At 37.3% G+C, this 23943-nt stretch overlaps 1 long non-coding RNA gene and 1 pseudogene across 1 annotated transcript; one reads left to right on the top strand and one right to left on the bottom strand.

Moving 5' to 3' along the window:
• Positions 1 to 3769: 3769 nt before the first annotated feature.
• LOC111024668 (uncharacterized) lies at positions 3770 to 8240 on the bottom strand. Its single transcript, XR_015791350.1, has 2 exons — positions 4941 to 8240; positions 3770 to 4170 (listed from the first exon to the last, which is right to left on the bottom strand). It is a non-coding gene; the product is annotated as an uncharacterized LOC111024668 (long non-coding RNA).
• A 12738-nt stretch (positions 8241 to 20978) lies between these two features.
• LOC148210722 (uncharacterized) lies at positions 20979 to 23943 on the top strand (annotated as a pseudogene).

The raw sequence follows: 23943 nt of genomic DNA, 5'->3' as shown, positions 1-23943 counted from the left end.
ATAACTCGACTTTACTTCTCAGTGTTAATTTAATGACGGTGTATTTTGAGCAGGTCTGTGACAACCCATCTAGAAGCTTCGGATCATGAGTGGTTTCGGGTCAGAATCTGGGTCTTACACGTGTGAAGTCGTTATTTTATGGCTGGAAGGTTGGTTAGAGGAGGTGCAAAAGTCCGAAATTGAGCGAGTATGGTAGAGAGGACAGAATTGGGGGTTCATCTTCATCTTTCTTCTTGAATGGGTGATTTCAAAAGGCACAGAGAAGCAGGTTCAGGAAAATTAAGCTACTTATACATTGAGTACATTAGAGATTACTGGAGTTAATGTTAGTGTACTCTTTACTGCTTCCAAAGGGTTGATCAATTTGCCCTATTCTTGTAATTTTCTCCTGATTGATTTAGTGGATGAGATCAATTTTGATCCAACCACTATAATTTCTCTATGTCCATTATTCTTAGTCTCTCTAATCTATGTTTTCTCTTTTAATCACTTAGCAATTGGTAGATTGAATAGAGAATCTATTATTTTTCTTTTAATCACTTGGCAATTGGTAGATTGAATAGATTAATTGTTTCAATCTCTATTAATTTGTTGCTAGTGTGGTTATCTGATGTTACTTATTTTGGGAATAAGTACAGCAATACTTAGTTTGGACCAATTTATCCTGAAAAAATTCTTTGAGAAGCATGTGAGGGAGAAAAAAAATATCCATTCACACTCTTCCATGCAACCCATGTCAGGTTAGTGCATGGAGGAGAGTTATGGGACCACCAGATGGTGAATCAAAATTCCTAATCCTAGTTTGAATACTCAACTACTTGAGACCTTACATGAAGATTCAAGTCCCTCCGCCTAATTTATTGAACCAAAAAAAAAAAAAAATGAAAAAAAGAAAGACTTAGAAATTTTTGTAGTTAACTATGTTGATGCAGAAATTTTGCTTTCCTGAGATTCCGTCAAATTCGCACCAATCTTCTAGAATAAAAGGGATCGACGAGATCACCTGCAAAACAGAAGAGCACTAAAGATCAGTGTGGCTCTTGTCACATAGGCTCCGATCCTTAAGTCAGAATTGAAGTAGTCAAGTATGGAGAGTAGGGTATTTTTGGCATACCTCTAGGTGTGGTTCACCCTCTTATTTATAGAAGTCGAATTCTAATCTTTTTAGGATTTACAGAAGTCAAATCCTAGTGTGCTTAGGAGATCTGAACTCTTGGGCTCGTGCGTTTCGTCGTACGTCTAATATTCAATCGAGGGTCGAGACAATGTAGGTTCGGGTCGGGCTGCACAGAGGTCGGGGGAGAATCGCTAGGGTTCTCAGCCGGTGGCCGAGAAATCCTTGGCACCGAGAAGGTCTCGACGTTACCTCGAGTCAGCCATGGTCGACCTGGGCAGCTGGGTTCGGACTTACATGGTTCGTGTGTTTGAGCTTCCGGCTTGATCTCCCCTTCTGCCGCTTGGTCAGCTCTTCTTTTATCTTCCCATAACAGGTTAAATTACAAATTTACTCCGTAAGTCCCTATTTTGATAATCATTTCGTTTTTTGTTTTATTAATAAAATTATATATATTTGATTTTTTTTTTCATAATTTCTTTGATTTGTTTTTTACATTTTTTAGGAACACACTTGAGTTCAAACTCAAATTTTAAATACAATTTTATTTATATGTTTATCACATTTTTTTAAAAATATGATATGAAAACCTTAGTGAACTGGTTTAGAAATCCTTTGGTTTTACGAACCCCTCTGGCAGTAATACCTAACGGGTCAATTTGATTCAATTCAAATATCTAAATTGATATGAATTACCTTAAGGCCCTGTTTACTTACAAAGAATCGGAATGAGAATGAATCGGAATAAAAACCAATCAGAATGAAATCAATTGGAATGAGAATGCTATTCATTTGATGTTGTTTACCAGAAATTTTCTAGAGTTAGAATCAGAGTTCATTTGATGGTGTCTACTAAAACCATCTTGAAATCGGAATCGGATATATAACAATTACTAGTATACTCATATCTTCTTTCTAACTAATTATAAATACATTATTGTTCTAATATTTTTTTAATTACAATAATAATAAAATTTATTTTATTTTATTACTATATGATTGATAGTAAATATTTTTATTATAACAATTTATTTAATATTAATAATAATGAATAATTAAAATAAAATTACACCACTAAAATAATTTTTTTATTAGAACAACTATTATTTAATATAAATTATTATTAAATTTTATTATTCTAATATTTAATAACAATAAATTATATTTTAAAAAATCTACTGATATTAATTAATAATTACAAAGTAAAAAAATATTAATTAAATATAATTTAAAATATTTTATAATAAAATCATAGCAACCAATAAAAGTTGTATACATTTTTATTAGAAGAAAAAATATTATTTGTAGAAATGAAAAAGAAATATTTTATAAATAATTAAGTGAAAAAGTTATGATTTCCATTAATAAAGAGAGAAAGGTATAAGTAGTAAAATAAAGGAAATATAGCGGAAAATGAATATCTCCAGAATCTTACCAACATTTCACTTATATACAAGATATAATTAGTTGCTAACTAATCAAGTAGTTATAACAATATCGAGTTGTTATAACATTCCCCCTCAAGATGGACCGTATATGTCAAGAACACCATCTTGGACAATAAAGAGAAAAAAGCAGGAGACGGGAGTGCCTTAGTGAAAATATCAGGGAGCTGGGAATTAGAACGAATGGGCAGAAGCTTGATGAGACCCTCGACAACTATATCACGTACAAAGTGACAATCAAGCTCAATGTGCTTCATCCATTCATGAAAGATGGGATTAGGAGCAAGATGTATAGCTGCTTTGACACGACCCGTCCCAAACATCTACTGATCTTATAACGAGTCGTGCCGACCACAGACCCCGACAACTACAAAGTCCATGGTCAACTTCTTTTTCTTATCACCTTACACATGTGGGATCCACAAACACAATTCAATTTCTTTTCCTTTCAACTTTACATGTGAAAGCCCCCAATTTTCAACAATTTCATTTTCCTTCTCATTTCTTTTTAAACCATAATTCTCCTCTCTCTTCCAATCAACAACCTCTTCTTCTTTCTTCAAAACTCAACCCATGTTCTTCTCGGTCTCTCTCTATTCAATTTTCTTTCTACCATTTCCATGATTAATTTCTACCACCCTTATGCTACATTTAATTTCTCCATTTTACGGCCATTATTCCCCTCCAAATAACCTTAACAAGCTCATAAGTAAAAGCTTAACTCAAACTTCTATGGAAGTTAAAATCTACCATCTCCGAGAAACTTCTTGAACATAAAATAGAACAACCCATAAACCCTTATTCACTTTCTATTCTTCCAAAATCATCCAAGAAAAAACAAGTTTAGTTACCAAGTTTTGCTCATTCCAATAGTTGAAATATTCAATTTTACCTTCAAAGGATTCCCGCCCTCTAATCCTTAGAAATTTTGTCAAATCCTTGCTCTCCTTCTCCTCTGTTCTTTCCTTCTTCTCTGTTTTTTTTTTCCTTCAAACCCTCTTTTTCTTTCCTTTCGTGCCTCTTTCTTCTTCATTTTCTTCTTTTCTTTTCTTTTCTTTTTCTTTTTCTTTCTTTGGCTAAACTCTTCTTCTCCCCATCCTTAATTAGCCACACGTCCACCCTAAACCATGCGCCTCTCACAAAAATTCTCAAATCTTTTATTTTTATTTTTTTTATTTTGATGCAAAAAGACCAAAATACCCTTCTAAGCTAAAATTCCAAATTCACTTTTTTTTTTCTTTTTTTTTTCCAAAACGTTAAATAGTCCTTACATGCTTGATTATCACAAAAGAGGAGAGCTGGAGGAGTAAATGGAACTTGTAAGTCTAAAAGTAAATGAGACAACTAAACAAGTTCACATGCAGTAACAGCTAAGGTTCGATATTCAGCTTCTGCAGAAGAACGAGAAATAGTTGTCTGCTTTTTAAACTTCCAAGACACCAAAGCATCACCAAGGAAAACACAAAAGCCAGTGGTAGATCGGCGAGTGTCTAGACATGAAGCCCAATCAAAATCAGCAAAAGCACGAAGTTGAAAAGATGATGACGATGGCAAGAACCAGGCGACAGCTTCAAATATTTCAACAAGTGTAAGGCAGCAGTCATATGTAACCTACAAGGCTTAACAACATATTGACTAAGTTTGTGAACAGCAAATGTAATACCAGGTCGAGAAATAGTTAAATAAAGCAAACAACCAATCAACTGGCTATATTCTGAAGGATCTGAAAGCAAATGAGAATTAGAAACTTGAAGTTTTAGAAGAGGATCCATTGGAAGAGAAGCAGATTGCGGCCAAGAAGACCATGATCTTCAAGTAATTGAAGTGTGTAACGTCGCTGAGACACGCAAATACCAGAAGAAGACCTAGCAATCTCTAGACCAAGAAAGAATTTGAGAGAACCCAAGTCTTTAAGACGAAACCGATCATGGAGAAGAACTTTGAGATTCTCAATATTAGTAAGAGAAGCACCAGTAATAATAATGTCATCCACATATACTAACAACACCACAAAATCAGTCCCAGAACCTCTAATGAACAAGGAATAGTCTGCTGTAGACTGAACAAAATCGAGGGAAAGAAGAAATTCAGAAAACTTAGTGAAACATTGTTGGGATGCTTGTCGTAAACTATAAAATCGATTTGTGCAGTTTACAAACCATTCGTGTGCCCGGAGGAGGGGAAGAATTTGATCGATATCCCAATGGAAGATCCATATATACTTCCTCAAAGAAATATCCATTAAGGAAAGCATTGCTAACATCTAGCTGAACCAAAGGCCAATGAAGAGAGATGGCGACAGTAAGCAAAATTTAGACTGTGATAAGTTTCGCAACTGGACAAAAAGTCACAATAAAATCCAACCCGCTTGTTGAGTGTACCTCTTAGCAACTAAACGAGTCTTGTAACGCTCAATGGTGCCATCAGAATTATGTTTAACCTTGTATATCCACTTACATCCAATGGTGTGTTTGTCAGCGGGCAAAGGAACCACAGACCAAGTGTGATTAGACTCCATAGCATTAAGTTCATCACGCATAGTCTCTTGCCGATGAGGAAATGAGACTGCTTGGTGGTAGAATTGAGGTTCAAAATGGGAAGAAACTTGAAGGGTGTAGGTCTGAAAAGAAGGGGATAAACGATGATATGAAATGAAATGAGATAAAGGATATCGAGTGTGTGAAGGCAAAAGGTTACTTGGAGAGGGTGATAAAAGGTTACAATAATATTAACGGAGATAAATGGGAAGTTTGGATGGTCTGGTAGATCTTCGCAAAGAAATATGGTTTGAGGGATCCAAGGAAGTAATTTTGGTAGGAGAATGACTAATATCCGGAGGGTTAAAAGAAGGGTTATGAGTTGGGTTGTCATGGGAATTGTTATTATTCGGAGGAACTGGCAATGTGTGGTCAAGATGGTTATTATTAGAAGACTGTAAAGACTGATTTGGTGCAGTGGGCTGGACACTAGGTTGATTTGGTATAACGGGCAAGATAATAGAAGTTAGGGTTGTTGATGAAATGGATGTGGCAGGTGGATTTGGTAAGGAAGTAGGCATAGGATTGGACAAGTCAATGTCAAAAGGCTTGAAAAGGACAAAGTCATTAAAGAAGTCTGGAATGGTGTTTTCAAAGGTAATATTGTGGAAGGGAAAAATATTTTTATGAAAAATAACATCCCTGGAGATGAAAATTTCGTCGGTTTGTAATACTAAAAAGTTTAAAGGCTTTCATTCTAAGGGGATAGCAAAAAAAAAAAAAAAAGAAAAAAAAAACTGCAAGTATGGCTCGTGGGGAAAATTTTATGCGTTTGGAGGCAAGAGTTGATGCAAAACATAAGCAACCAAATACTCTTAATGTATTATAATCTGGTACTCATTATTGAGTAAAGCAAAAGGAGTACACCATTTCAGTAGAGGAGAAGGAGTCCGGTTTATCAGGAAAACAGCAGTGAGTATGCAATCACTCCAAAAATGTAAGGGTACACGAGACTGAAAATAGAGAGCCCTAACAACATTTAGAATATGTTGATGTTTCTTTTCTACTACTGAATTTTGTTCACGCCTTTCAACACAAGAAAATTGGTGGATAACGGCTTTGGTTTTAAAAAATCCTCAAAAGATAACTCTGGTGCATTATCAAACCGAAATGACTTAGTGCATTTCTGATATTGGGTCTCAATAGGTTGAAAAAATCAAGGAACAATAGATAATACATCAAACTTCCTACGTAGCATATAGACCCATGTATAACGTGTGCAATATTTATGTCCAATATAAGGAGTGGCAAAAGGACCCCAAACGTCAGCATGTATGAGATCAAAAACAGACTCAGACATTTTTATTACGGCTATGAAAAGATAAATGCTTTTGTTTAGCAAGAGGACAAACAACACAATGACTAGTATGTTTTTTGCTTCAAAGAATCAAGAGAGATAGATTGTCTTTTAAAGCATGTAAAAGCGATTAGGGGAAGGATGTTCGAGCCTGTCATGCCATAAAGTGAAGGTGGGAGTCATGGCTGTTGCACACAAAAAGTTGGATGAGAAAGAAACAGCAGGTAGGTCCTCCAAAATGTAAAGTCCCTCATGTACTCTACCCTTACCAATCGTCTTCAAAGTGGATTTGTCCTGAATTTCACAAGAATCAGCCACGATTTTAACCATAAAAGATCCATCCATGATAAGAGCAATGATGGATAACAAGTTATACTGAAATTAAGGTACAAATAGAACATTATGTAGAGTGACAGATCCAAGGATAACCACAGTACTAACATACTAAATAGAGAGACAAGATTTATTGGGCAAAATAACCACCGTAGATATCGATTGAAGAGAAGTAAAGAGGTCCTTATTGAAACAAATATTGTTGAAGTGCCAGAATCCATTATCCAACTATTATAGTATTTAAAAGAAAATGAGATATTCGGACAAGTGACATATGAAGGAGAAGGAGTTATATCGGCTGTAGTACTGTTCTTTGCAGCAGTGATTTGTGATTGTAGCATATCGAGGAGTTTCTGACACTCCAGAAGAGTATCAGAATTAGTAGCAGACATCATTGAATTATCAGAAGAAATTAGTGAATTCGAATCAGCCTGAGAAGATGACCGGAAGGCAGATCCAGGTGAATGGTTTTTTGTCAGTGACACAACACTCTGCGTAGGGGTTTGTTTTCGAAATGAAGATTTCTATCGATAACCAGGAGGATACCGTGGAGTTTGTAACATCAATCCACGATGTGACCAAGCAAGCCACAATGAGTACACATGGAGCGGTCTCTACGTTGCCGTGAAGTATTGGCAGAAGCATTTGAGGAAGGAACGATAGAAGGAGATCGAGCATTATGTTGTACAGCCAGCCTAATTGCTAGAGCAGAAGAGAGGATCGGTATGGATCGCTGCTATTCCTCTTACACAATAAAGGAAAATGCCTTGGCAACAGAAGGAACTGGATCCATAAGTAAAATTTGTGCTCGAGAAGAAGAGTAAGATTCATTCAGGCCCATGAGAAGCTCATGAGGTACTCAAATTGGAAGAACTCTATAATTTTCCGATTTCCTTCACAAGAACACTTATCGCAAGTACATGATGGTCGATAAGTTTCGTATCCAGCCCAAATACTCTTGAATTTGGTGTAATATATAGTAACAGAACATTGATCTTAAGTCAGAGTAGCAAGATTATGCTTCAACTGAAAAATACGTGGACCATTCTTCTTCTAAAACCACTATTTTAGATCGAGTCAAATTTCTCTGGCTGAATTGGAAAAAATCAAACTTGCAGAAATAGGCTTTATGAGGAATTGAGAATCCAAGCGATGACTACATGATTATTACGCACCCAAGTCGGAAGAAGATCACCGGTGGGCTGAGGAATTGAGCCATCAACAAACCCTAACTTGTTCTTGATGGAGAGGGCGATGATCATTGATCTGCTCCAAGACATATAATTGTTATCTATGAGCGGTTTAGTTACAATAACAAGATTAGATGAATCTGTATGATGGAGATAGTAACGACTTTGCGAGGATTCATTCGAGACTATAACAGAAAATTGAAGAAGAAGAATCTAGAGCAACAAGATCAGTTGGATCAACTGGGGGATCTGCATAACTCATGGGGAAAAGCGGTAAAAAATCAGAGTTGCTCTGATACCATAATAAAGGAAATACAGTGGAAAATGAACATCTCCAGAATCTCATTGAATCGCTTCATGAACATTTCACTTATATACAAGATACAAGTAGTTACTAACTAATCAAGTAGTTATAGCAATATCAAGTAGTTATAACAATATCAAGATCTAATAAATAATTCTAATAAATTTGTGAGACCCACGAAATAAGGAACGCGAATGAGATTGGTGAGGGTGTAAGACAGGAATGACATTGCCCCTTTTTAGAGAATGAGATTTCCAAATTTGAGGTGGGTCCCATAATTTAATTAAATTCCTATGACTTGGTAAATACCATCAAACGGAATGGAATAATTCATTCTCATTCCTTGATTCTCATTCCCTTTAAGTAAACATAGCCTTAGACCCTATTTACTTACCCGCCATCGTAATAAAGGAATCGTGATTAAAACTTTTGTTCTTGATAGTGTTTATCAAATTGTAGGAATGAAATCATATGGTGGGACACACCTTCAATTTTGTAATCTCATACCTTAAAAGGTTGTAATCTCATTACAGTTCTACAACCCCATCAATCCCATTCTCATTCCTTATTCTAATTGACCCCATATTTATATTATAATTAATTTACAACTTTTACCATACTCTCATCTATTAATTAGACCCATACAATTTTTATTTACTATTTTTTATAGTTTCATAATTTCTTATCCATTTATACTTCAATTTTTATTAGTTGATGTGATTTTATTATATAATATTATAAATTTATATTAATCAATATTAATAGATTTTTTTTTTAGAATAGAAATTATTATGGGGAGCACGCTGAGGTCTACGACTTGCCAGCGGCAGGCGACAAGCTACAAGTCTATCGGTGGAGCACCATCCACTAATTGTCAGGAGCGTATACTCCCATCAGGCGCCGTACGGCTTAGCGTGTCCCTGTCATCCCAACCGTTGTCCTTTCTGGTCGGCAATCTGAACCTATAAAGGGAAGGACCCTCACCTTCACCAAGTAAATGAATAACTTGTCATTAACACTAAAGGTGTCATTTCCTATTTTCTATTCTGATTTCTAACTTGAGTATTGGAGTGTATTAGGCGGGACACCGTACTGGCGTCAAGTTTTCTAGTTGCAGGTTCATCTAATCCTTAGTGGTGCTACTCATTTGACGGACATGTGGACCTGTCCAAAATTCACCGACAATAGTTGCACCATCTGTGGAACGACATTTTTAAGCCAAACAAAAACTAGTTCTCCGCACTAAGACACTACCAAAATGACTTCTAATAAAGAATCGTTCTACGAACAATCTGTTAACGATAAGCGTTGGCACGACAAGCTAGGTGACAAAGCCATCTCGACTACTCCCGCCTCTTGAAAGGCCAGGGGAGTCCGGGACAGTGTCAACCCCTTTTGCCCCATTGGCCAATGTCCACATGTCTGCCCAAATTGGAAGACTCGTCGACGTCATCTTAACTGACCGGACCCACGGAGCTCCGTACCCTCCAAATGGAAGCGCAAGCAAAGGAGAAATAGCCGAGGGAGAACTTCGAGCCCTACCGAGGGAGGGAATTGCTGATGAGAACCCCCTTGCGGTGCTTGGGCTCCCTAAAGACTCAAAGGATTTTTGAGGCAAGATTAACAAGAGCCGAGCTCGACGCGGAGCGACCAGCTCAAACATGGAATTCCAGACTAGCACCGAGACATCCAGTCACCTGAGCGGATCCTACACTGAGATCGGCCCGGAAGAGTTGAACCGCATGAAGGAAAAAATCTTCAACCGAGTAAAGACTGAACTCGGAACTGGGGGTCAGGGCCTACTACAACCTTTGAAGATCGCTCAGGAACCATTCACGGCCAGCGTCCTAGCCATGAAGCTACCGAAAGGATACAAGGGCACACAGATCAACAAATATGATAGATCTACAGACCCCATGGATCATGCCAGCTCCTACCATGACGCCATGAGGCAGGCTAGGTACAACAATTTCGAGCAGTGTTGAGGCTTCTCAGGAACGCTCGTAAGCCCTGTTAGGCAATGGTTTCAGAACTTCCCTCAGTACTCCATCTCGAGTTATCAAGATCTCACCCGCAAATTTGTCTACCACTTCTATTACTCCTACGTCAATCGACGGACAGAGAACCACCTCATGTCCGTAAGGCAGAAACCCACAAAGACTTAAAGTCGTATGTGGCTCGTTTCACCATAGAAAGACTGCGGGTGCCTAACTGTGGGCACTCTCCAACGGAATCAAAGATAGGAGGCTTGTTCTTTCTTTAGAAGAGTTCCCAGCCGAGACCATGACCGATCTTATGGCCTGGATTCAGTGACATATAGTTGGAGAAGTGTTGCTCGAAACTCAATCCTTGAGCAAAAACGCAACGAGTCGTCTTGGAGGGACAAAGGCAAGTCGTCTGACCGATCTGTATCCACAAAGAAGGAATCCGACCCGTCCCAATCTGACTCCAAAGCAGATCAACCTCCCAGGTTCGAAAAATACACCTGACGTGTATTCCAGTCCACGAGATACTTGCACGGATCGACGAAACGCTCGTCGACAACTTACTTCAGTGGCCGACACAAACTAAAAGCGACTCTGTCAAGAAGGATAAAAGCCAGTACTGCAAGTTCCATTGCGACCACATACACTACATGGTAGACTACCGCGATCTCAAAGACCAGGTCGAGTCCTTGGTCCAGTGAAGATATCTAAAAGAGTTCGTGGGGGAAAGCTCTGCGTCCAACTTATTGGGTTTTATGCCCTAAACTCGTGGTTTGTAAACATAAAACAAATATTTATACAATAAAGTTGTTATTGATGTTTCTCTTATAATTGCATTAACCCAAATCCAATAAACTAACATCCAAGATTATGTCATGTAACTGGAACAGTATATAACAGATATAAAGTATATATTTAATATACAACGTATATATTTAATATACAACGTATATATTTAATATACAGTGTATATATACAATATATATTCGATGTACAAGTGGATAATGTTCCAGTAGTAACCTAAAGGGTCTATAGTATATGGATAAGGTTGGTACCATATCCTGGTAACACTATGGATACGACCCACTTTGTAATAGTTATAAAGGACTTGATCCAGATCGTTCATGTGGAGACATACGAATGAGGGTATCCTGTACAATGAGTTTATATAAGACCGGACCGCGAAATAATTAATCTTTAGCTGTAACAACGTTAGCTAATAGATTAATATTTCAATAGGATAACCAGGTAACTCGATCTCAATCTTGAGTGAGAGTGGCCCGAGTCGCCAACTCAATATTCCTACCATTTTGGGGACGAGACCGAGTGAGGAGCTAGGAACATAACTACACAAGATGAAATTCACTCATTCCCAACTTTAGGGTAATTAGATTAGTGTTCTCTTAAGTGCTGACTTCGGGATTTGAACAAAGAGTCCCACCCTCTCACTGGCCTGAGAAGGACTTCCAGTTATTGGTCGAACCATAACCGAGTTGTTCATTAGAGAATCAGTGGTACTTAAGCTTCAAAATGTAATATAGGGGTAAAACGGTAATTTGACCCAATTGTGGTTATGAACACTCGTGAAAGATTGACTTGTCGTTAATGGTCAATATCCATGGACGCAAAATTTTCTACACTGAGAATAGTGCATCTGTGGGTCTTTAGTGGAGTGACCTACATTTAACGAATGTTGATTAATATGGTTAATGAGTTTAATCAATTAATCTCGTATCGTTGGAGCTTCTGATCTGTACGTCAATTACGTCCCCTTGCTAGCTCGTAAAGGATAGTTAAGAACATTTAGTGTTGAAAGAATTTGAATTGTTCAAATTAGTTAAAGGGAATTAAGGTTAATTGTATGAGATGCAATTAATATAATGTATGTTTATACATTATAATATAAAGTTAATTTTGAATTGGATTCAAAATTATGAGAGAGATTGATATTAGAATTTGATTCTAATATAGCTGATTAATTGAATTAAATTAATGTGATATATTAATTTGGTTAAATAAAATAAAATAAAATTAATAATTCTTTTTGTAATTAATTAAATTAGATTTAATTAAAATTTTTTTAATTAAAATAAAAGAAGAAGAAGAAAAAAAAAAGGATAACCTCCCACTCCCAACCATTAATGGTGAGAAATGAAGATGTGGTGAGTGGGAAAGTTGTGACTTCCCCACCACTCTTCCTCCATTATAAAAACGGAGGTTATCCCTTTCCTTTTGGTTCCCCGATCGTCGGTTGATTGAGTTTCCAAAACTTCAACGAGAAAATCTCTTTCTTGATCTCTTGATTTCCCTCTCAATTATAAGACGGTTCCCACAAACTGAGTTCTTAACATCCAGAGGATAGCGAAGGAAGACATTTTGGTGGCGTTGGTGTCTAATTTGAAGAGGTGTTTTTAAAAGTATGTTTCACTAACTTCCTTTTATTCATGCTTTTGTCTTTTCTTCTTTGTAATTCTAAAACGAGATCGAAGGACACGCGTTCGTGCAGTTCCGCTGCGGGATTCGATCCCTTCACAATCGTCGGCCTAAGAAATACAACGGTTATCACAGGACTGATGGTTGAAAAAAAGGAGCATTTAACCGAGTTCCTCCGCAAGAATGCCAATGTCTTTGCCTGGTCTCACGAGGACATGCGTGGGATTGACCCTTCTGTCGCTGTCCAGCAGCTGAATGATGACGCGAAAGCTAAGCTGATCAGATAAAAGAAAAAGACCATGGATGCTGCACGAAACGCTACCATGGCGAAAGAAGTCGACAAGCTGCTCAAGGTTGGCTTCATCCGAGAAGTCTAATACCCAGACCGGCTATCCAATATGGTTGATTACGCTTGTTTACATGCGTAAAAAGAAGGTTTTAGATGCTGTTTTTACTATGTTTCAGCTTTGTTTCGGATTTTTCTCGGTCGTTTGAGTTCTAATTCATGCAAAATTCATATATTATGGTTTGTGGTTGGCTTATATTGTATTTATGACATTTTAGGACCATTTAGGAGTGCAAATTAATCAAAAGAAGCAAAAAGTCGGAAATACCTACATGGGAGGCGCCAGGCGCCTGGGAAGCCTGCAGAAAAACAGTTTTTCTTCCAACTTTGCCCTTAATGAAACGCGTCTTCCAATGCGTTTTGGTGGTTCCAACCGATGCATACGTGTAGAAGAAGTGTTCCACTATCATTTTGAGCACGATTTGGTCAGTCAAAAGAGTTGGAAATGGGTGATTCACCATCGTTTTAGGACCTACCTAACCAATTCTGCACAGCTATAAATTCCAGCAGCTTCTCCACCAAATGCATCAAGCCTTCCTTCCTTCTCTTGATCATTTTTAGTGTTTCTTTGTTGCTTTCTAAGTACTTTTGAGTTGCTTTCATTAGTTGCTTTTGGTTTTTAAATCCTGAGCACTTTACATTCCTTTATTGAGCTTTGTTTTGTTTCCATTTGTACTTAGTTATTTTCTACTTATTCAAATATATAAAAATCCAGCACTTTGCTTCTCTTCTCTTTGCCTTTACTTTATTTTTAGTTAAGAGAGTTGTGTTTTTGGAGGAAAGAGCACGTGACACTCCCCTTTGCTTGAAAGAGAAGGGCGAAGCTCTCAATCCCGAGCAAACCTCTCCGTTAGTTAACTTTTGTTTTTCACACATGCATTTCAATTTCAACCACTCTACTTGCTGTATTTTCTTCAATATGTCTTTCTAAATTTCCGTCTCTAGCCCGGTTATGGATAGTTAGCCTTTTATTTCTAAAAAGGGTTGCTAAGAAGTAGTGTTTTTGCTTTCCATTCATTGCTCAACATGTTTTCTCAAAAAGTTAGGATTTAGAGAAGGCCACTGTAAGTCTTAACAAGTCAATACTGAAAAGGTTGCTTATTTGCATTGTTGAGTGGTTAAACCGAGGAGAGGAGCGCCTTAGACATAAGGGTTCCGTTTAAGTAGCCTAGACATAGGACCTTAACCCGAGGTTGCGACTATTTCCATCCTAAAACTAAGATATCTCTCGTAATAGACATATTAGGGAATGTCTTAGGACTTTGAACTTGCTTAGACATAAGTCAAGTGAGAAGCGTAGTCGTTGGTTTCTAAAGTAAAATTCATATTGTCCTTAGCATGTCCTTGATTTTTTGTTGGCTAACTTGAAGTAATTGGGCTAGGTTTTATCATTATAAGTCCAAATCCCAAATCCAAAACCATTATTTGTGACCACTTCCCATTTTACAAGAATCACTCATTTCAACATTCACTATTCTTTAAAACTTTAGAGTTTGGAAAGTATTTAGAAGTCCTTGAGGATCGATACTTGGATACTCCATCCATTTTATATTACTCTGTCAGGTGTGCGCTTGCATCTATATAATTGTTACCACGCTTAGTGCGTGCGTTCAGCAAAACGCCAGTCAATGGTCCTGGTTAGGAAGGCCAACAGGAAGTGGCGAATGTGTGTTAACTTCACCAACTTGAACAAAGCCTGCCCTAAGGATATCCTCCCTCTTCCACGGATTGATAAGCTAGTAGACGCTACCGCCAGACACGAGCTGCTAACATTCATGGACGCTTACTCGGAGTATGACCATATCAAAATACACCTAATTGACCAGGAATGCACCTCGTTCAACACTGAATAAGGCTTGTTCTGCTACAATGTCATGTCGTTCGGATTGAAGAATGTCGAGGCCACCTACAAGAGGATGGTGACCAAAATGTTCACCTTACAAATCGGGAGGAACATGAAGGTCTACATTGACGACATACTTGTCAAGAGCCGGACTGCAGAGCAACACAAGGAGGACTTTCCAAAGCTTTCCAGGTCATGAGACGTCATAGCATGAAACTTAACCCTGCAAAGTGCACCTTTGGGGTCACATCCGGTACATTACTCGGTTTCATAGTTCATTAATGAGAGATCAATGCAAACCCCGAGAAAATCCAAGTTGTTCTTGATATGAAGTCCCTGGGCAACTTGAAGCAACTTCAAAACTTGAATGGGAAGATCGCCTGCCTTATCGCACATGTTATCCAATTTTAAAATTGGTTTATTTTGGCATCAGCAAATGCTAGCTAGTATGCTTTGAACAGGTTCGTCTCTAAGTCCCCTGACAAGTACTTACTGTTTTTCAAAACCCTAAGAAAAGACTAGATGTGGGGAGGAAGCAACCTCCCCACCCACCATCTTCCAGCAACGAAGTGAGTTGTTAATTAAATTAATTAAAATTAATATAATTAATTAATTAGTTAATAATAATTAAATATCATATATTTAATTAAAGTTTCTCATAATCTATAGTTTTAATGTGAATCTCATTAATATTAATTTTAACCTATAGTTTTAATATGAATCCAATTAATATTAATCATTATTTGAATCTTATTCAAATATAACTCTCATAATATCTAGTTTAATTATAAATGTCATTCATAATTAAATTTATATTATAATGTATGCATGTATGTATGTAGGTATATATTATATTAATTGTATCTTATACAATTAACCTACATTCCCTTAAATAAGTTGAATCACTTAAATTCTTCCACAAGACTTGATCCTTGTTTTACCAGTTGTGAACTAGCGGGAAACCTAATGAACCTACAAATTAGAAACTCCAATGATACAAGATTAAATGATTAAACTGATTAACCATATTAATCAACATCGTAAACTGTTGGTCACTCCACTAAAGACACACAATTGCACTCTTCTCACTGTTGTCCACAGATTTTGACCATTTGAAGGGATCGGATCCCACAGCGGAAGTGCGCAAACGCATGTGCTTCGATCTTGTCTTAGAATCACAACAAAGAAAAGACATATAAGCATGAATAAAGGGAAGTTAGCGATACATACCTTTGAAGACACCTCTTCAATGTAGACACCAACGCCACCACAAAGTCTTCCTTGCTATCGTCTGGATATTAAGAACTCGGTTTGTGGGAACCGTCTTATAATTGAAACGGAAACTGAGAAATCAAGAGAGAGATTTTCTCGTTGGAGTTTCAGAAACTCAACCAATCGACGTTTGGGCGATCGAAAAGAATTGGGAGAACCTTCATTTTAAAGGGAAGGAGGAGTGAGGGGGAAGTCACCACTTCTCCACTTCCCACCATTAAAGGTGGGAATGAGGAACATCCCCACTTTCCACCATTTCGTGGAAAGTGGGAGGTTTTCTCCCATTTTATTTCTTTTATTTTAATTAAAATAATAATTATTTAAATATAATTTAATTAATTACAAAAAAGAATTGTTAATTTAATTAAATTAAATCTAATTTAATTTAACCAAATTAATATATCACATTAATTTAATTAATTTTAATTAAATCACATTTAATTAAATTAATCTTAAATTAATCAATTATATTAGAATCAAATTCTAATATTTATCTCTCTCATAATTTTGAATCCAATACAAAATTAATTTTATATTATAATGTATCAACATACATTATATTAATTGCATGTTATAAAATTAACCTTTATTTTCTTTAACTAATTTGAACAATTCAAATTGTTTTCAAGACTAACTGTTTTTAACTACCCTTTATGAGCTAGCAAGGGGACCTAATGGACCTACAAATCAGAAACTCCAACAATACGAGATTAATTGATTAAACTCATTAACCATATTAATCAACATTCATTAACTGTCGGTCACTTCACTAAAGACTCACAGTTGCACTCTTCTCACTGTAGAATATTTTGCGTCCATGAATTTTGACCATTAACGGAAAGTCAATCATTCACGAGTATTCGTAACCACAGCTTGGTCAAATTACCGTTTTACCCTGTGTTACATCCTGTACCTTAAGTACCGCTGATCTTCTAATAAACAACCCGGTTATGGTCCAACGAATAACTGGAAGTTCCTCACGGGCCAGTGAGAGGGTGGGGCCCCTTGTTCAAGTCCCGGAATCAGCACTTAAGAGAACACTCATCTACTTACCCTAAAGTCGGGAAGGAGTGAATTTCATCTTGTGTAGTTATGTTCCCAGCTCCCCACTCGGTCTCGTTCCCAAAATGGTAGGAATATTGAGTCGGCGACTCCGGCCACTCTCACCTATACAAATCAAAGGATGAGCCTTAACAGGCAGGAGTCCAAAACTCACTCAAGATTGAGATCGAGTTACCTGGTTATCCTATTGAAATATTAATCTATTAGCTAATGTTGTTGATTTCCCTTGTTCATAAGGGTAAAAAGAAGCTAAATGTGTGCTGTTTTCTAACGTTTTAAACTCGGAAACCGTATTTTAAGCTTCTTATAGTATCCAAAACCTTTCGTTTTAAGTTATCTTAGGTTATACATGCACATAGGATGTTTTTACATCATTTAGAGTTAATTTCTAACGGAAATTACACTTTTGTGCAAAAAAATTCCGAGCTAGGCGCCTGACGCCTTCCCCAATCCTGAGATTGCCCTTAATGTAAAACGCACGTTTTGATGTGATTTGAACCCTTCCTAAGCTCTGCCACGTGTCTTCCATGCATTAAAGGTTGTCAATTCAACAACTAACCAACCAGAAGGTGTTTGAAATGGATGGCTCTCCACAAAGCTCTCAACCTCCTAATCACCTTGAAGTCCCTATAAATTCAGCAGCCCATTCTCTTCATTGATCATCCCAGAGTGATCATTTTAGTTTTAGACATTCCTTTTCAGCTTATTTACGTTTTCTCTTTTAGTCTTTAAGTTGTTATTGTTTTAAATCTTGCTTATTTCTAGTTCACCCTTTATTTCTAGCTTATTAGTCTTGAATTGTAAGCTTTAATCTTGTTTAATTAAAATTCCAAAAAGTTCTTTGTTACTCATCTCTCCCTCGTTCTCATTACGAAGTTGTAATCACTCAACCTTGAGGAATCGACCAAGTACTGCTCCCCAATCTTGAAAGAGAACGGGTTAGGGTCATTCGGGTTACAACTATACCATTTTTAGCTTGTTTTAATTCTACTCATCTTTTAATCATATCTTTTACTTCCATTAACATTCAATTCTGTTTTTCCTTTATTAGAATGAGCTAAATTTATTTTTCCAAGCCCGGTTATGGATAGTTAGTTAAAGTTTTTAAAATCCAACAAGGCAAAAGGCGTTTTTCTCCTTTTTTATCACTTAAAGTTGTTTCCATAAGTTAAAACTTGATTTGACCAATGAATTTTTTAACCAAGCATCAATACTGAAATGGTTGATACGCTTTGACAACTTTACTGATTTAACTTTAGAGATAAATACTTTAGACATAAAGATTTCGCTCGGGTAGCCTAGACATAGGACCACGACCTAAGGTTACGGTTTGTTTTTATTAAATTAAGTTTTTTTTTGTCTAATAGAAATATTAGGAATGGACTTAAACCTTCAAAATCACTTAGACATAAGAAGATGGTGAAAAACCGAATAAAATTTATGAGAGACATCTAGCGCCTAGTTGAAAAAAGTTTGTGTATTTTTAGCTAATTTGAAGTAATTGGGCTGGGTTTATTGCATTGAGTTTTTAAATGTCAAAACCAACATTTTCCTTATTATTTGTCACCCCAAATTCAATTACAAAGTCACCGATCATTAATATTTCCTATAAAAAGACTTCATTTGTCCCTGAGGATCGATACTCGGAATATTAGTTCCATTTTACTACTTGTGACGGGTGTACACTTGCGCTCTCATTTATTTTGAATCCAAAATCCCAAACAAGTTTTTGGCGTCGTTGCCGGGGAACCATTTGTTTTAGTCTTTTATTAATTTTTGTGATCGATTTTTGTGATTGTCATTTCTGTTCTCAAACATTTTGATTTACATCCAACCACGAAGGTCATTGATTAGTGCATGAGCACGGATTCATTTCTGTTGCCATTTGATCCAGAAATTGAAAGAACCTGTCGTAGGTTGAGAAAAGAATAGAGACTCAGAAAACAGAGAGAAAAACAAAAAAGGAAAGAAAAAGAAAGAGATTTCGAAAGCGAGAGTGAAAGTACCATCACTTTTATGGACGAGATTACACCGCAAAATCCTACAGATCCACCAGTTGTTAACGGAAATATGACAGGTCAACAACAAAACAATGAGTTCAATCATATCCTAATGGCAGATAATAGAGACGTGGCCATGTGAGAATATGTTGCCACAGCATTCAAGAATTTGGATTCTGTCATCCTAAATCCCATTCCAGAAGTCGCCAACTTCGAACTGAAGCCGCTTATGTTTCAAATGCTTCAGACAGTAGGATAGTTCGGGGGGCGTGAACACGAAGATCGTCATGATCATCTCAAAACTTTTCTTCAAATAGCTGGTTCATTTAGATTTCCAAATATAACTGATGATGCATTAAGGTTAACTCTTTTCCCATTTTCTCTTAAGGATCAGGCAAGAACATGACTCAACTCGTTCTCGCCACGATCAATTATAACGTGGGATTCGCTAGTAGAGTAGTTCCTTACAAAGTATTTCCCTCCTACTTGCCATGCTGACATAAGGGAAGAGATTGTCACCTTTAGACAATATGATCGTGAACCAGTACACGAGGCATGAGAGGGATTCAAAGAGTTGCTGCGAAAGTGTCCAAACCATGGATTACCAGCATGTATCCAGATTGAGCATTTCTTCAGAGGTTTGGACCACCCCACTAAGATGATGCTTAACAATGCTGCAAATGGAGCTTTCACGAAAAAGACCTTCAACGAAATAGTTGATATTTTGGAGGACCTGACATCCCACAATGAGCTATGGTGTTCTCAAAGGTTGAAACATGTACCTAAGAAGCAAGACACAGCAGGAGTCTTGACATTGAACATCGCAACTTTAATGCAGAAGGAAATGGTGACGACGAATCAAATGCTCAAAGAGTTGACCCTAGAAAGGAGGAGTGCACCAACTGCACCCATGCAACCAGAATATGCTTCTCCTGTTTGCCAAATTAATGAAATTGTTTGTTCTTAATGTAGTGATAACCGTGTTTATGAGAATTGTTCGCATAATCCAACTTCTGTTTATTATGTAGGTCACAGGAACAATCGGAACTTCGACCTCTATTCAAACACGTACAATCCGGGGTGGAGACATCATCCCAACTTTTCATGGGGAGGTCAAGGAAGTTCTAGTGGAGCAACCCAAGGGCAGAATCAGCAGTATAAGCAGCCCTACGTCCCTCCTATTTTTTCAAGCAATAAACAGATGCCACCACCACCACAACAGTATAATCAAAACCAAAGAACCTCATCGCAGCCAGCTCATAATAACAATACTAGTCTTGAGAACATGTTTAAGGAGTACATGGCGTGCAATGATGCAATTCCAGAATGCCACAATTCAAACTCAAGCAGCGGCAATGAGAAATCTAGAAGTTCAAATAGGACAACTTGCCAATGATTTGAAGACGAGACCGCAAGGCTCTTTTCCTGGGCATACTGAAGTTCCAAAAAGAGATGGAAAAGAGCAATGCAAGGCGGTAACTTTGAGAAGTGGGTTGTCTTACGAAGGACCAAAGATGCCGGTTGAGGTAGAGAAACCTTCCACATCAACTCAAAATGCTCCTAGTGAAGCAGAGAAAGAAAAAACCACCTCGGGTGGGCACCTCTCCACAAAAAAAATTCATCTTTTGCCCCGATTCCTCATTTCCCTCAAAGATTAGCCAAGAAAAACCAAGAAACTCAGTTTAGAAAGTTTTTAGACATCCTCAAACAACTCCACATAAACATTCCTTTAGTTGATGCCTAAGAACAAATGCCAAATTATGCGAAGTTCTTGAAGGATATTGTGTGTAGAAAAAATGAAGTTAGGTGAACATGAGATGGTAGCTATGACTAAGTGTAGTAGTGAAGCTGTAGGTAGCCCTTTGCCCATAAAATGTAAAAATCCCGAAAGTTTCACCATCCCTTGTTCTATTGGAGGAAAGAATTTAGGTAGAGCTTTATGCGATCTAGGTGCTAGTATTAACCTAATGCCCCTGTCTATTTTCAAAGAATTAGGCATAGGAGAAGCTAGACCCACTACAGTTATCCTTCAATTAGCAAATAGATCCATTAAGAAGCCTCAAGGAAAAATAGAAGATGTTCTAGTTCAGGTAGATAAGTTTATCTTCCCTGCAGACTTCATCATCTTAGACTGTGAGGCCGATTTGGATGTACCTATCATCTTAGGTAGACCCTTCCTAGCTACAGGACATACAGTGTTTAATGTTCGAAAAGGAGAAATAACAATGAAGTTTAATAATGAGGAAGTGAAATTTAATGTGTTGGATGCAATGAAACTTCCAGGAGATTTAGAAGAATGTTTAGCTATTAGTACTTCAAATCCTGCTTCGTTTGATGAGTTTTGTGATCTTTTAGTTACAGGAATTGAGGAAGAACTAGAGGCTGCAGAAACTGATTGTCCAGAAGTAGTTGAAGAGATGCATCCACCAGAGGAAAAAAAGGATATAAAGTAAGAAGTGTGCAAAACATTGCAACCATCCATTGTGGAATCACCCACTTTGGAACAAAAGCCTTTACCTTCTCACTTGAAATACGCTTATCTTGGACTTAATGAAACTTTGCCTGTTATTATTTCTTCCAGTTTAACTACTGAAAATGAGCTTTTTCATTGTTACAGATATTGGCAAAATACAAGAAGGCCATTGGTTGGACCATTGCAGACATTCGAGGGATAAGCCCTGCATTCTGCATGCATAAGATCCTATTGGAAGAAGGTGCCAGCAACTCAATAGAGAATCAGAGACGTTTGAATCCAAAAATGAAAGAGTTTGTTCGAAAAGAGATCTTGAAATGGTTAGACGCAGGAGTCATCTACCCTATATCTGATAGCAGTTGGGTGAGTTCAGTACAATGTGTACCAAAGAAGGGCGGGATGACGGTGGTGGTAAATGAGGATAATGAACTTATATCAACTCGGACTGTGAGTGGGTGGAGAGTTTGCATCGACTATCGCAAACTAAACAAGGTAATGAAAAAGAATCATTTTCCACTCCCGTTTGTTGATCAAATGTTGGATCGTCTTGCAGGTAAGGACTTTTACTGCTTCCTAGACGGATATTCAGGATATAACCAGATTACCATCGCTCCGGAGGATCAGGAGAAGACGACGTTCACTTGTCCGTATGGGACATTTGCCTTTAGGCCTATGTCGTTTGGTCTATGCAATGCACCGGCGACATTTCAAAGGTGTATTATGACCATTTTTTCGGATATGGTAGAAAATATTCTTGAGGTTTTTATGGATGACTTTTCAGTTTTTGAGAATTCTTTTGATGATTGCCTATTGAATTTAGAAAATGTTTTACAACGATGCAAGCAAACAAATCTTGTTTTAAACTGGGAAAAGTGTCATTTTATGGTTTGAGAAGGGATAGTTCTAGGCCATAAGATTTCGAAAAATGAGATTGAGGTGGAACGTGCTAAAATTGATGTTATTTCAAAATTACCACCTCCAACAAATGTTAAAGGAATAAGAAGTTTTTTAGGCCATGGGGGTTTCTATAGGCGTTTTATAAAAGATTTTGCAAAGATTTAAAAACCCCTTTGCTGACTTTTGGAAAATGATAGACCATTCGTATTTGATAATGCTTGCATGACAGCTTTTGAAACTTTAAAAACTGCTTTGAGCTCGGCTCCAATAATTATAGAACCTAACTGGGAGTTACCTTTTGAACTTATGTGCGATGCTAGTGATTATGCTTTAGGGGTCATGTTAGGTCAAAGAAGGAATAAGTTTTTACATCCAGTATATTATGCAAGTAAGACTTTAACATGGGCATAACTAAACTACACCACTACTGAAAAAGAATGGTTAGCAGTTGTGTTTGCTTTTGATAAGTTTAGGTCTTACTTGATAGGGACAAAAGTAATTGTTTATACTGATCATTCTGCTCTAAAGTATTTGTTTGCAAAGAAGGATGCAAAACCACGTTTGATATGATGGATTTTGCCACTTCAAGATTTTGATATAGAAGTAAGGGACCGTAAAGGAACAGAGAACCAAGTAGCCAACCACTTGTCTAAGCTCGAGTCCCCACTTCAAGAAGGTCAAGTAGAGATTCGAGAACAATTCGTTGATGAGGTATTACTTCGCATTGAAAATGTCCCTTGGTATGCGACATTGCAAATTACTTGGTAAGTCGTATTATTCCTCATGAATTCAGTCGGCAGCAGGTAAAAAAGTTTCTTCATGATGTGAGATATTATAGGTGGGATGAGCCTTTTTTGTATAAACTTGGTCTTGACGGAATCCTTCGCAGGTGTGTAGCGGAGGAAGAGCAAAAAACAATTTTGGAGGCTTGTCATATGTCTCCATATGGAGGGCATTTCGCTGGACAAAAGATTGCAGCGAAGGTATTCCAAAGCGGGTTCTTCTGGCCCACTCTATTCCGTGATGCACATAGTTTCACTCAGGTTTGTGATAAGTGTCAGAGGACAGGTAATATTTCTAAACTTAATGAGATGCCTCTGAACCTTATTCTGGAAGTTGAAATTTTTGATGTATGGGGTATTGATTTCATGGGCTCGTTCCCTCCTTCGTATGGTAAGAATTATATTTTACTAGCTGTTGATTATGTGTCCAAGTGGATAGAAGCTGTTGCTACCCCCACGAATGATGCTAGGGTAGTTGTTCGATTTTTACAAAAGCATATCTTCACTCGTTATGGAACCCCTCGATGTTTGATAAGTGATGAGGGGACTCATTTTTGGAATAGAGCGGTAAGAAGTTTGTTGTCTAAGTACAATGTCCATCACAGGATAGCCACAACTTATCATCCCTAA

The sequence above is a fragment of the Momordica charantia genome, assembly GCF_013281855.1.
Source record: "Momordica charantia cultivar OHB3-1 chromosome 6 unlocalized genomic scaffold, Mcharantia_2.0 BLBB01000006.1, whole genome shotgun sequence".
Classification (NCBI taxonomy): Eukaryota; Viridiplantae; Streptophyta; class Magnoliopsida; order Cucurbitales; family Cucurbitaceae; genus Momordica; species Momordica charantia.
Note: the sequence above shows the minus strand (reverse complement) of the source record. Positions and strands in the feature narration are given on the sequence as shown.